The sequence below is a fragment of the Macaca fascicularis genome, chromosome 9 (genome assembly GCF_037993035.2).
Source record: "Macaca fascicularis isolate 582-1 chromosome 9, T2T-MFA8v1.1".
In the NCBI taxonomy this organism is placed as follows: Eukaryota; Metazoa; Chordata; class Mammalia; order Primates; family Cercopithecidae; genus Macaca; species Macaca fascicularis.
In genome coordinates, this window is record NC_088383.1 from 31,675,192 (window position 1) to 31,689,230 (window position 14,039).

Consider the following 14,039-nt stretch of genomic DNA (forward strand, 5'->3'; position numbering starts at 1 on the left):
CATTAACAATAAACACCAATAATCAGGAAGTCACCTTTCTTACAACAGTTATAACTGAAACTATAACCCATTTGCATACTCTCTTTCTTATAAGATCTTTACAGGTCAGTTGGTTCTGTGTGCTGGCATCCTAAATGCAAGTGGATGCCTAATAACTAACTCTTCAGGGATCATATGAAAATGATTTTAGGGTGTAAATTAAAATTTATTTCAGTGTAGTGTTAAATTGCCAGTGTGGCTTTTAGAAGTTATAAGAAAACACCATCACTTCTACATAACTGGAGAATAAAAGCATCCCCAAAGAACTTGGCATTTTAAGACTTTGGCTGGCCAAGGAAATAAGAAATAGCTAAAACTACATTCAGTCCAAATATTTCTCATTGGAAGGTAGTTACTTGCCAGAAAATTACTTCAGAGTCTACTTTCATTACTTACATAAAAATGAGGAGGCTCACATGTCAGATGATCTCTACAGCACTGGGGGAGGATCGGCAAGGCCAAACACATTTTAAGAAGACACAGGACTTTTGCTTGTAAGTTTATTACTGCTTGAGGTTGAGCCTTTTGGGTATTAAAAAAATATATACCAACAGAACTACTCTCCCAAGGAAAATAGTGCCACCATTTGTAGACCATGTAACCTTCAAGTATGTGCTACTTTTTTGTCCCTGTATCTAACTTAAATCAGGAACTGTATTTTTTTTAATGATTTGCTTTTGAAACTTGAAGTCTTGAAAACAGTGTGATGCAATTACTGCTGTTCTAGCCCCCAAAGAATTTTCTGTGTAAAATCTTGAGAATCAATAAAGATGGAAGGGAGAAATTGGAATGTTTTAACTGCAGCCTTCAGAACTTTAGTAACAGCACAACAAATTAAAAACAGCTCATGCACAGTAAAAAAAAAAAAAAAAAAAAAAAGAAGACACAGGAGACAGACTAGGACAACAGAGACTCTCAGAGCAAAATTCATCTGGCAAATAAAAAAAAATTGTCTAATTTTCAGAAATTTGTACTCTCCCCAAATATTTGCTATCAGCAAATCACATAATTCTGTATTATATGTGACTGCCTCAGTAAGAAAGAGATACTTGTCAACAGAAAAAAAATCCAATCATGTTACTTGAAGTTGTTCATAACAAAGTGTATCATGAAGGAAAATCTCTGGCTTAGAAACAGCCCTCCAACTCATTCACTTTCCAAAGTCCAATGTCTGGGAGCCATGCCTTACACCTCTCTCCCTTACTTCCCCTACCTTGGCTTTCGCCAAATAGTATCAATTTTATCTTCCAAAAAGCCCTCAGATATGTCCACTTTTCCTCGTCTCCACTGCCAGCTGTCTGGTGCAAGTTGCTCTATCAGTCCCTGCCTAGACCATGAGTACTCTTCACTGGTCCCTCCCACTTCCACTCTTGCCCCTTTTCTAACTGACACAGCCAGAGGGATATCTTCAAAACACGGATTAGAATGTGTCACCCCAGACTGAAAACCTTTCAAAGCCGTAACACATTGATGAGGTTGTGCACAGTCTGGTCTGGACCTTCTTCTCGGATGCACTCCTCACCCCCTCATTTTCTTTGTCTCATTCACGCTGACCTTCCTTCCATTTCCTGAAAACCCTGTGACTCTCTTGACAGAGTCTTTACACGTGTTGGCCCCCACTTCCTGTAATCCCTCTTATCTTATGCCCTTTTTGCCTTGATAGCTTGGATTCATCCTTTGGATCTAAAGGGAAAATCACCCCCTTAAAGAGAACTGTCCCTGACCTAGGTTCAGATATCCCTGTTAATAATCTTAGTGGCCCCTGTATCTTTCCCTGATGGTACTTACCACAATTGTAATGCCTCATACTCCTAACAGACAAGAAGCTCTAGAGGGTTGGGTTCACACCCCTTTATGTTCATATGGTACCCTAAGAATTTGACATAGTAACAGACCACCTAGGAGGAGTTATTTGTGATACACTTCACATACGGTACCATTTACCCCTTTACAGTGTTACACACAGGAATGGAAGAGGTTTTCAATATAAATACTGGCTGTGTCTTAGGGTAACTCTCTGTTTAACCTTTTGAGGATTTTCCAGATTGTTTTCCAAAGAAGTTTCCCATTTACATTCCCACCAATAATGTATAGGGTTTCCAATGTCAACAAATCCTCACTAATACTTGTTTTTGTCCATATTTAAATTACAGCCATCCCACGAGGCACGAAGCGGTATCTCATTGTGGCTATTCCCTAATGACTAACAATGTTGAGAATCTTTTCATGTGCTCATTGGCAATTTGCAAATCTTCTTTGGAAAAATGTCTATTCAATTTCTTTGACTAGTTTTAATTGGGTTATTTTTATTGTTGACTTGTAAGAGCTCTTTATATACATTGGATACAGGTTCTTTATCAGATAAAAGATTTGCAAATATTTTCTCCCATTTTGTGGGCTGTCTTTTCACTTTCTTGATGGCGTCCTTTGAAGTACAAAAGTTTTTAATTTTAGTGTAGTCCAACTTACATAGTTTTCTTTTGTTGTTTATGCTTTTGGTATCAATCTAAGAAACCACTGCCTACCACAAGGTTATAAAGATTTCAGTCTATGTTTTCCTCTAAGAGTTTTATATTGTTTTTATCTCTTACATTTAGGTCTTTGATCCATTTTGAATTAATTTTTATATATTGTGTGAGGATATCCAGTTGTCCCAAGACTACTGGCTGAAAAGACTATCAGGAGTGTCTTGGTACCCTTGTTGAATATCAGTGTACCACAGATGTAACAGTTTATTTTTAGACCCTATTCCATTGATCTGTATGTATATCCTTATGCCAGTACCACACTGTTATTTATTATAGCTTTGTAGTAACTCTTGAAATTGAGAATGGGGAGTTTTAAAACTTTGCTTTTCTTTTTCAATACTATTTTGGCTGTTATGGATTCCTTGCATTTCCATATTAATTTTAGGGTCAACTTGTCAATTTCTACAAAAGGGGCAGCTGAAATTTTCAGACTGCATTGAAACTAGAACAATTTGGGGTGTATTACCATCTTAACAATGTGAGTTTTCCAATTCAAAGACACAGATGTCTTTCCACTTATTTAGGTCTTCAATTTTTCACAACAATATTTTGTAGTTTTGGTGTGCAAGTCTTGCACTTCTTTTGCTTATTTGTAAATACTTATTCCTGAGTATTTACTCTCTTTGATGCTACTGCCAATGTCATTGTTTTCTTAATTTCTCAGTTTTATTCTTAATTTCCAGATTGTTCATTGGTAGCATATGTAAATACAATTCATCTTTGTACTGATCTTGTATCTTTCAGACTTGCTGAATTCATTTATTAGTTCTAACAATTTTTTAGGGGATTCCTTAGATATTTTTACATAAAAGATGTCATCTACAAACAGAGAACGTTTTTCTTCTGCCTTTCCAATCTGGATGCTTTTCTTTTTCTTACCTAGCTGCCCTGCTTAGAACCTCCAGTGCAATGTTAAATAGAAACAGCAAGATAACACATTCTTGTCTTGTTCCTGATCTTAGAAGGCAAACTCTCAGTTTTTCACCATTAAGTATGATGTTAGCTGTGTAGTTTTTGTAGATTCTCTTTATCAGGGTGAGGAAGTTCCCTTCTATTCCTAGTTTGTTCAGTGTTTGTATGATAAAAGGGACTTACCAGAATTTGTCAAGTGCTTTTTCTGTGTCTATTAAGATGATCATGTGACTTCTGTTCTCTATTCTATTAATGTGGTGTCAACACAGATTTTCATATGTCAAAGCAATCTTGCATTCCTGACATATATCCCATTTGGTCTTGATGTTAATGCTTTTCATGTCACTAGATTTAATTTTCCAGCATTTTGTTGAGAATTTTTGTTTGTTAAGATGGAGTCTTGCTCTTGTCACCCAGGCTGAAGTGCAATAGCGCAATTTTGGCTCACTGAAACCTCTGCCTCCTGGATTCAAGCTATTCACCTGCCTTAGCCTCCAGAGTAGCTGGGATTACAGGCACTAGCCACCACGCCCAGCTAATTTTTGTATTTTTAGTAGAGACGCAGTTTCACCATGGTGGCCAGCCTGGTCTCGAACTCCTGACCTCAGGTGATGCACCTGCCTTAGCCTCCCAAAGTGCTGGGATTACAGGTGTGAGCCACCACACCCGGCCAAGAATTCTTACATCAGAACTATAGACCAAAGATACTGGTCTATAGTTTTCTTGTGTTCTTGTTGTCTTGTCCATTTTTATCAGGGTAATACACTCGCCTTACAGAATCAGTCAGGAAGTATTCTCTCCTCTTGTATTTTTTTGGAGAAGTTTGTAAAAGATTGGCATAAATTCTTTTCTATATTTTTGGTAAAATTCACAGTGAGGACATACGGGCCTGGGTTTTTTGTGTGTATGAAGGGGGAAATTTTTAAAATTATAATTCAATCACTTAACTTGTTATAGGTTCATATTTTCTCTGTCTTCTTGACTCCGTTTTGGTAGTTTTTGTTTTTTAGGAATTTATCCATTTCATTTAAGTCACCAAATATTTTAGCATATAATTACCTTTTTTAAATTTCTGTAGAGTCGGTAGTGGTATCCGCTCTTTCATTGCTGATTATTCTTTTATCCTGGTTAGTCCAGCTAAAGGTTCATAAATTTTGCTGATCTTTCAAAGGACCAACTTTTGCTTTTATTGATTTTCTCTATCGTTTTTATTCTTTCATTTATTTGCACTTTCATCTTTATTATTTTCTTCCTTCTGCTTGCTTAGGTTTAGTTTGCTCTTCTTTTTCTAGGTTCTTAAGGTGAAAAGTTGGATTATCAATTTGAGATCTTTCTTTTTTTGAAAAAAATAAGCATTTATAGCTATAAATTTCTCTCTAAACACTGCTTTTTAAAGTTGCAGCCCATAAATTTTGGTATGTAGTGCTTTAGGTTAATTTATCTCAAGACATTTTCTGATTTCCCTTGTGATTTCTTCTTTGACTCTGATTATTTAGAAGTATATTATTTAATTTCCACATATTTGTGCATTTCCCAAATTAGGAGTATGTCATTTAATTTCTATATATTTGTGCATTTCCCAAATTTTCTTTTGTTACTTATTTCTAATTGTATTCTATAGTGGTCAGAGAACAAACTTTTGTATTATTTCATTCCTTTTTACATATATTGAAGCTAATTTTATGTCCCAATAATCTATCCTGAAGAGTGTTCCATATGCACTTGAATGTGTGTTCTGCTCTTTAAGTGGAGTATTCTACAGATGTCTGTTAGGTCTATGTGGCTTATAATGTGGGATCTGGGAATGGAGCCCAAGCTATTCTGGTGTTTTCAGGAGGGTGTTTACCTTTTTAAGGGCTCACCACGCCATTTAATATCATCCTAATGTTAAGAGGTATGCACAGTAAGATGCTCACTTTGGATTTGCTCTTAAACACATCTATTCTGAAGAACTCCAAGGAGAGCAAAGTAGGAAATGAACGCAGCTGTCCTACGTTTCCTGATTAATTTCATATCTGTCTCGTGGGCATGTTTTAAATACATGACTACATGTACTCTGCATATAAAAAAATATACACGTGCACAGTGAAAATAAATGATGCTATTTCATACTACTAATACTGAAATTTTGTCTGCACAAGCACTTTCTGAAAGAAGTATCATATGACTTGGTACAGAATAAATATATTTTATGATTAAGAAACTTCTCTTACAAAATATATTCTGTGAAGTAGTATCCACTGCAGTTGATTTAAGGTAGGCCTTTGTGAGGAAAATCTAGAAATTAAGAGCACTACATCAATATGCAAAAATTATTTAACAAAATACCTTTTACTGTTCTTGCATGAGGTTTGTGGTTAATTCCATCAAAATGTTCAGAAGATAAGATGTGTGTACTTTCTTCAACACACCTAAAAAAGGAAACTGAATTTACAAACTTTTAAGAGAAAATTACAAAACAGTATTATTAGCATAACATTAACACCACATCTACATTTTTTTGAAAAAAAACACAGTATTTAGGATCTTATGCAAAAGTCATAAAGATATTTGCCTTATTGAACTGTGTAATATGAAAGTTTACCACTTTAGTAAAGTACTAAAATTTTTTTAACATATACATGAATATGACTTAAATACTATCTCTTGAATTATATGAAGTTACAAAACCAAAGAAATACTTAACTTTTGTTTCTATGATTATGTAATAAACCATTCAGAACCTTCACACATAGTCTCCATAAGCTTCTACTATGGAATCATGGCCATTTTTACTTGGACAACAGGAAAATTACATGACTTTCCAAATACATCAAAACTTTCTAACTGAATAAAACACAGAACTCCTGATTGTCGACTGAGATTTTACCTTCTAAAATATGAACCCAAAATCCAAAAATAGTGCCAGAAATAATAAATCTCAGAAAGTAACTTTTTACTTTAATTTTCTTTTCCTACTCACTTTTTCATCTTCATCCTGAACAGCTTACCTTTGTATCATATGGCCTCTTGATGAAAGTAATAAAAGCATTTTACTTTTTAATATGCATGGTGAATCATTTTCAAACTTGTGAGGGACAGTAGTCATGACAGAAGGGTGCTTCCATCCCAAATTAATGACACTAACTATATGATCTAATTAAATTAGAAAAAGTGAAGTATGGCAAAGGTGTTTTAGAAGCAGCTGTGGCTTAAGCAGTCACATGGTAACCACCATGGAGCCTGAATCTAAAAATATTCTTTCAAGCTGGTATGCCATGCCTTCTTCCAATTTTGATGACCATATCACAAAATATCCACACAAGTAGGGTACGTATAGTGATGCAAAGAGACTTCTGAACTATCCTAATAACCAATGTAAAGGTCATGGCAGGTAAATGTATTCTTTTCACAGTTTGTCTAGCTAGATCTTCTTTCACATTTGTTCCTGAGGACTGAAGCTCCCTAGGTTCAGCTGGGCACTTCTTGAAAAGCAAGCTCCTGAAGCTCTCTGTCCTTGTGCAGGACAGGCTGGCTGCACAAAAACTTCAGGTTTTTCTAGGTGTTAGAGTACAATTACCTTGTGTGGGAGTGGGAAGAAGATTCACCTGAGACTACAGGTGCAGGGGAGAGGAAAGACCATATTTAAAGTGATCATAGATTGAAGGAAGCAAGGAACCCTGGGAAAGATAGAGATAAGGGTCAATGACAGTAATAATGAATAGGTGCTTACAAACAGAAAAGAGTACTATGTTTCAGCAAATGCTTACATTCCTATAGTCCTCCAGTCTATGTCCAGAAGAATGTGGCAATGACAAAACATCTTTTCCTCCACTCCCAGGATAAGCTTCCTACAGCCATAGATGGACAAAGAGGCAAATATACAGTAGAAAAAAAATGTGAACACTTCCAAACCCGACTGGAGCAGAAAACAATCTAGTCAGTATGAAGAGAGTCTCAGCAGGGGCTTGGTAGCATGAAGAACGGAGACACAATCTTGCAAAGGGGCAGAAAGCAACTTTATAAGTTAGTATTGATATACCACCCCTTTGGAGAACCACTGCTTTAGATGAATCTTTATTTGTATTTTGGCCAATAAAACAAACAACAACAAAAAAAACCCACCTATAGTTAGAGAAACTCATCACCTTTTTACCTTTGGTAAAAATAAAATATTTCTTAGTGTGTTCTTTTTTTTTAAGTAAGAATTTTTATGTAAGCATTGTCCCTAGGCCAATCTAAATTAGTAGAGTTAAAATTAAAGCTATCATATTCAATGTATCTTTTTATGAAAAATCAAAACTAAAATTTCATATTTTCTGGAATAGAAAACATCCAGAAGAGTCACTAAAAAATGTATCAAAATCTTAGAATACAGTAGTTCAAGCAAATACATTTTCATAACTTAAAAAATATGAAAAATAAATACATATAATGTTTCATTTATGATTCACACTTCTCAGTTACATTAAATAAATCAAACTTTTAATTGGGTAAGGGAAAATCACTCTCTTGGCACGTTAAAAAATGGAGATCATTATAATTTCAAATGAGAACATCTATTTAGGTTTACAAAAAAACATAAAGCAAAAAAATCCCTTGGCCAAATAAAATGTAGCCACAGTACCAACAGAGTTGTAATATCTAGCGCTTTTCTCACCATTTATTTAGCAAATACCTGTGGGACACACACTCAGTAGCTTGCTTAGTGAGATAGGGGCCCTGTCCTCAAAAAGCCAGTTGAAGAGCCTTGCTGGTGAATAAACTGTTTTCTAAAATAAGTAAAACGTAAGATAACATGTGATGTGTCAGAAGACTCTTTCAATAAAGTAATTTAAATCACTACAAATGTTTGCCTTAAAAAATGTGTTTAAAAATTTCCACAGACCATCTCATGCCTCCCATCTCCTTCTCAGCTTTAATACTGACCTTACTCTCAGGAGAAATGGACACACACAATACAGAAACCACATTTACAGCAGCGTAAGTCTCTGTGTCCTACAAATTCCCATCTCCTCAAACTCTGCAACTGCTCCGAAAAGGGTGTTTGTGTTCAACTAGGAAACTCACTGCACAGATTATTTTTGGAAACACAAGAGCCAGCCTCTTTGATGCCTGACACTAAACCTGTTCTCCTTAACTCCTCAAACCTTCAGTACTATTCTCCTCTTCATGCTCTCTCTAGATTATTTCACCTTCATTTTCCAAAGGAAACAGAAGTTATCTGATGGAAAGTCACTCTCCTTCCCGGTATCACATACAACTTACCAAAGTGGCTGCAGTCCTTCCTACTCCAGACTTGACACACCAAAGTGGTGCCCCTCCTCCTTCCAAATGCCAGACTCTCTGCATATGCCTAATCCCATTCTCTCCTGTTTTCCCAACAACATGAAAATATTATTCCTTCTCTCATTTATATATTCAACCTCTTCTTCTTATGCAGATCTTTTTGCACTGGTTTTTAAACAAACACCAGTCTCTTCCTTTAAAATAACGGCAAAACAAAGCCGCTTGGCCTCACATCTCCCTCCAGCTATAGCTCACAGGCCTATCTAGACACTTCCAGCTTCAAATAAACTTCTCTACAGAGTTGCCTAAATGTTCTGACTTCATGTCCTCATCTCCTATTCACTTCCCAAAGTGCTTGAGCCCCACTACACCACTCCTCCAAGACCCTTCTGTATTGGATATGTTAGCAGTACAACCACCACTGTTCGTTATCTCCTTAACCTCCCCTTTTTCTCTTATATCAACCAGAAGCCCATGGTCTTTCCCTCTGCCTATCTTGCTATCCTTGGCCATTGAATGCTGAAGAGCCTCAAGGTAAACATCATGTCTCACTTTACATTCTCTCCCTAGGATATCTCATCCATTTCAGAGACATAAATAAAAATATATTTTTTTGTTCTGTACTTTTAATCTCTAGTCCAGACCCCTTCTATGAGCTCCACACCTACATATCTGTAGGTCCACATCTGTCTACACAGGCAGCATACAGAGTGGTAAGATGCATGGGCTCTGGAAGTGAAGTATGTAGATTCAAATCCCATTTCTTCCACTTACTGTCTGATATTGGACAAGTCTCTTAACATCTGTGTTTCCATGTCCCCAGCTTAAAAAATGCTATAATAACTGTAAATGCTCAACAATATTAGCTATTATCATTATTACTATTCGACCTTTCCTCTTGTGTGTCTCAAAGCCATCTGAAATTTTCTGCCTCTGAAATGCATGATGTTCCCAAAATGTGATCTGCTTCTGGGATTCCCTTGCTGTCTAAATGCTGTAATCAGAAATCTAGTAGTTATTTTTCACACAGTTCTCTTTCCTCTCCCATTTCTAATACAACATATCTGTTGAGATTTAAGAATTATATCTGTTATCTTTTCTATAACTGCACCACTCTAACTTTATCTCAAGCTCCATCCTCTCCAGTGTACCCCACTAAAATGGCCTGTAACCAATCAACACACTTCCATCCTTTACCACAAAGTACCATCCACGCTGCAGCCAAAAGGATCTTTACAGATTGCAAATCTGGTCAACTTCATGCTTAAAACCTTTTATTTGTTTCTCCTTGGTCTTAGAATAAGCACTGATCTTTATTAAATATGACCTAAAAAACTCTATAAGGTCTGAACTCTGCCTCCCTTTCCAGTCTAATTTCATACCATATATTCCCTTGGTTCTCTCAGCCCATTCTCCACTTGGCTTGATTCCAATTCTTCCTGCTTGCTTTGCTCCTCCCTACCACAGGGTCTTTGCCCATGCCCTTTCTTTCCTCTGTTTGAAATGCTATTTCTTCCTCCTCTTCTCCTAGTTGACTCTTAATCATCCATCAGATGTCTGCTTAAATGTATCCTCCTTAGGGAAGCCTTCTCTGGCCTCCCAGATGAAGTCAAATACTTTTATTCTTGGTACTCATCATCTTACCCCTTTCTTTCAGGGCAGAGAAAGAGTAAGGAAATTTAGGGAGGAAGGAGGAAAGAAGTATCTTAGTCAGCCTAGAAATTAAGACACTAATCATTTAGTTGAAAAAGCAAACACAGGCACAAGGGGAAGAATTACTTAGGTAACAATAGGCTATATGAAGAGAGTTAGGTGGGTAATCACAGGTTGTAAAAGGAAAGAAAAAACTAAACAGCAAATCTGCTGGAATCAGAACAAGGACTTCTCTTGTATCTCCAACCTCATGGTTTTTATTAAAATGAGTTAGGGAACAGAATGTTCCCACCGGAACTATATGTTCAGTATACAGGTGATGATTCATCCAGTCTTAGCATATTAAGCCATAGACAAATCCAATCCAAATGACTAAAATGACAAAAAAAATGTAATTTTAATAGGTTAATTTCAACAATGTCTTAAACACCTTTTAAACTGATATTCTGCATTATTGCTTCACATTTTATGTTTGCATATAAACTAAAAATCAAAATTGATTTTAATGGAATACCACTTAGTAATCAAAATGAACAAGTTATTAATAAACACAAGTTGGATGAATCTCAAGGAAATATTAATCTCAAGAGATAATCTCAAGAGAATGAAAAAGTTAAATTAAAAAAAGTTAAATCTAAGGATCTATTTAAATAACATCATTAAAATGGAAAAATTATGGAAGTAGGGGACAGATTAGTGGTTGCCAGGGGTTGGGGACAGGGGTGGGAAGTGGGAAGGTAGATGAGTGTGATTATAAAAGGTCAACATTAGGAATCTTTGTGATGGGTATGTTCATCTTGACTGTAGTAGATACAAGAAGCTACATGTGATAAAAATTAGAAATAAATAAATATACACACAAATGAGTTCAAGAAAAACTAGGAAAATCCGAGTAAGATCTAGAATGCATCAGTGTTAATATCCTGGATGTCACCACTGGGGGGATTGTGTAAGCAGTGCATGGAACATATGTTATCTTTTGTAACTGCATGCAAATTTACAATTACCCTAAACTTAAAAGTGTCATTAAAAAACAGCTTTAAAGTGGTTTCACAATATTTCTCAAAGACATTGGATTATACATACTTGACTACAGAATTCCAATTTTTTAAAAGCAGGTTTCCTCCAGTTTCTCCATGTTCTACCTTTGTTGCTGTCAGCCCATGAATAAAGGGAGATTTAAGTAGACAGAAGAAATATCTTGAGGTTGTAACGAACACAATAAAAAAAATCAATATTTTTAAAAAGTAGATCTTAAAATGTACTTGAAAGTTTGAGATCATAATGACATAAACAACTATTTATGACCTAAGAAAAACTACCTACTTTGGTACTTTGAAGTATTAAAAAAAAATCACACAGAATTAAATTACAAAGCTCAAAACTTGTTTATGCAGCTGGTCTTTTTTAAAATCAAGGAACTTTAAACCTAAAATTCTAATAGGCTTACTGGTGACACCCCAATCCTTTGAAAAATAAATGAAATATCATAAATCATTTGACAGTTTTTAAGCTTAGATTTTTATCATCAGTCAGACTCTTTAAAAATAAAAAAGCAATATGAAAGGATAGGATCTTGCTTTGTGCCCTATAAAGTTTAAGATAGAAAATAAATCATACTATTAAATGTCATTTAGAACCTTAACTTCAATACTTAGGATGAAATTGGCATAATATTCATGGTCATTCCTATGAGAATTCATGCCAGTCGAGTAGCTTTTCTTACAAAATATTGCAGAACTCTGGCACTTTCTGTGATAAATGAAGCAATAAGGCTTTGGAATTGCAATTGTGTATATTTAAGTACTTCATATAAGCAACCAGACTGTCATCTTGCTGGATATCTAGCACTATGAATTTATTATTTGTTATCCAAAGGAATGTTTGAATACTTATAAAGAGTAAAGGGTTGGGGTAAGCCCTTAAAATTTAAAGCTACAAATGTAGGAACTATATTGCAGCCACACTGTCCAACCTTCATTTTCTTGGCAAGTTAATTTAATGAAAAATATTCACAGATTTTTCAGGAAATGTAGAGATGAAAAAATCTATAAATATCTTGAAAATGTTTAGGATTCAACATAACTGTTAAGATCTAGATATTAGCTACAGCATTCTGAGAATTTTTATGACAGTCAAGTTGCAAGAAAATATATTATGGGAGACATTCTCCATGACCTGGTTTTAAGGTAAATTCATTGATGGGTCAATAATGGTTCAACTCATAAAGTGTGCTTTGAGAAGTCAGCTGAACCAGCATTAGGGGAAGGAGGTCAAAGCCGGGCCCTCTCGGTTATCTGGCCCATCCTATTTTAAAAGAATTCTATTGAAGGGGATTCATTCCAAAGGCTAAAAAAATTACTTCTGTATTTTCTGATGGTTTCATTTACCCATCACATAAGTGAAAATTCATAATTTTCTTCCCTTCTTGAAGCAATGATGGCAGAACGTCTGAGAAATAGTCTCAGAAGATTTATCCTGTACCAATATAAATCTCAATCATTTTAGATTTCAGTTTTTCTAATTCGCTTTTAAGATACAGCCACCAAAACTGTGGCCTCCAAATAAGGCCACTAATGTCACATCCATATCAAGCTGTACACTTGAATGACTGAATTAGTGACAGCGGAAAGCCTACTTCTCATATTTTGCATATTATTGCTAATGAAGTATCCTTAAAGATTATTTAAGTGTATCTCTAATTTCTCAAGAAATTAAAATTAAATACTGAATACACACCAAATAGTATTTTCAACATATGTGCAAGTTATAAAGAACAGTAAAATGAACACCTGTTTTTCCACTAGCCAGTTTAGAGAACACATTACTTATAACTTTGAAGTCCCCTTTATGGCCTTTCCCATTCCAATTCCAATCCTTTTTCCCATGCATTCTCCCCAGCTATCTTTTTTTGTTGTTGTTTTTGCTTTCCTTTATGGTGTTACCATATGTATCCCTCATCAATATCTTGCTTAATTTTGCAAGATTTTGGATGGAATTATATTGGTTGGAATCATATTGGAAGTATTCTTAAGTTTCTTGGTTTTATTCTGTCCATGAGACTTATCCATGATGATATGCTTGAATGTAGCACAATTTGTGTCTTCTCTTATTGATGATATCTGAGTTGTTTCCAGTTTTCTGGAACATATTATGTATTTCTCTGTGTAGATTACCAACAGTTTCTATGCCTCAGAGTGGAGTTGCTTGGTTGATATACGCACAACTTATTAGTTAATGCAAATTAACTAATGTATTATTATTAGTTAATGCAAATGTATTATATGGTTGATTCAATTTGTACAACCACTAGCAGGGCAAGATAAGTTCAAGATGCTCCAACATTTTTGCCAATCTAATGGACATAAAAACGTACTTCCTTGTGATATTTTAAAGCTGTTTTTTCTTTCTTGGGGCAAAATTTACATAAAATGAAATGCACCAATCTTAAGTGTACCATTCCATAAGTTTTTTACAAATGCATATACCTTGATTCCCAAATCATTACCACTACCCCAAGTTAGTTCCTTCAGAATCCTTCCCAGTCAGTTCCTGCCCCATCCCCTAGAAGAAACGACTTTTCTCATCCTTTTCCCTCACAGATAATTTGTCAGTGTGTCATGTTATGAATAACCACAG

General features: G+C 35.3%; 1 protein-coding gene across 32 annotated transcripts in view; it reads right to left on the reverse strand.

Moving 5' to 3' along the window:
- The window catches only part of ZNF438 (zinc finger protein 438), a 182,194-nt gene that overhangs the window by 57,684 nt on the left and 110,471 nt on the right, over positions 1–14,039 (reverse strand). For 14 of the 32 annotated variants that reach the window (XM_065520492.1, XM_065520485.1, XM_065520481.1 and 11 more), the window contains one exon: positions 5,808–5,890. The gene's annotated coding sequence lies outside the window, so the exon portion shown is untranslated. Of the gene's footprint in view, positions 1–5,807; positions 5,891–7,038; positions 7,139–7,228; positions 7,310–14,039 lie in introns of all 32 variants that reach the window. The other 18 variants (XM_074001330.1, XM_065520486.1, XM_074001329.1 and 15 more) reach the window with 3 other exon arrangements.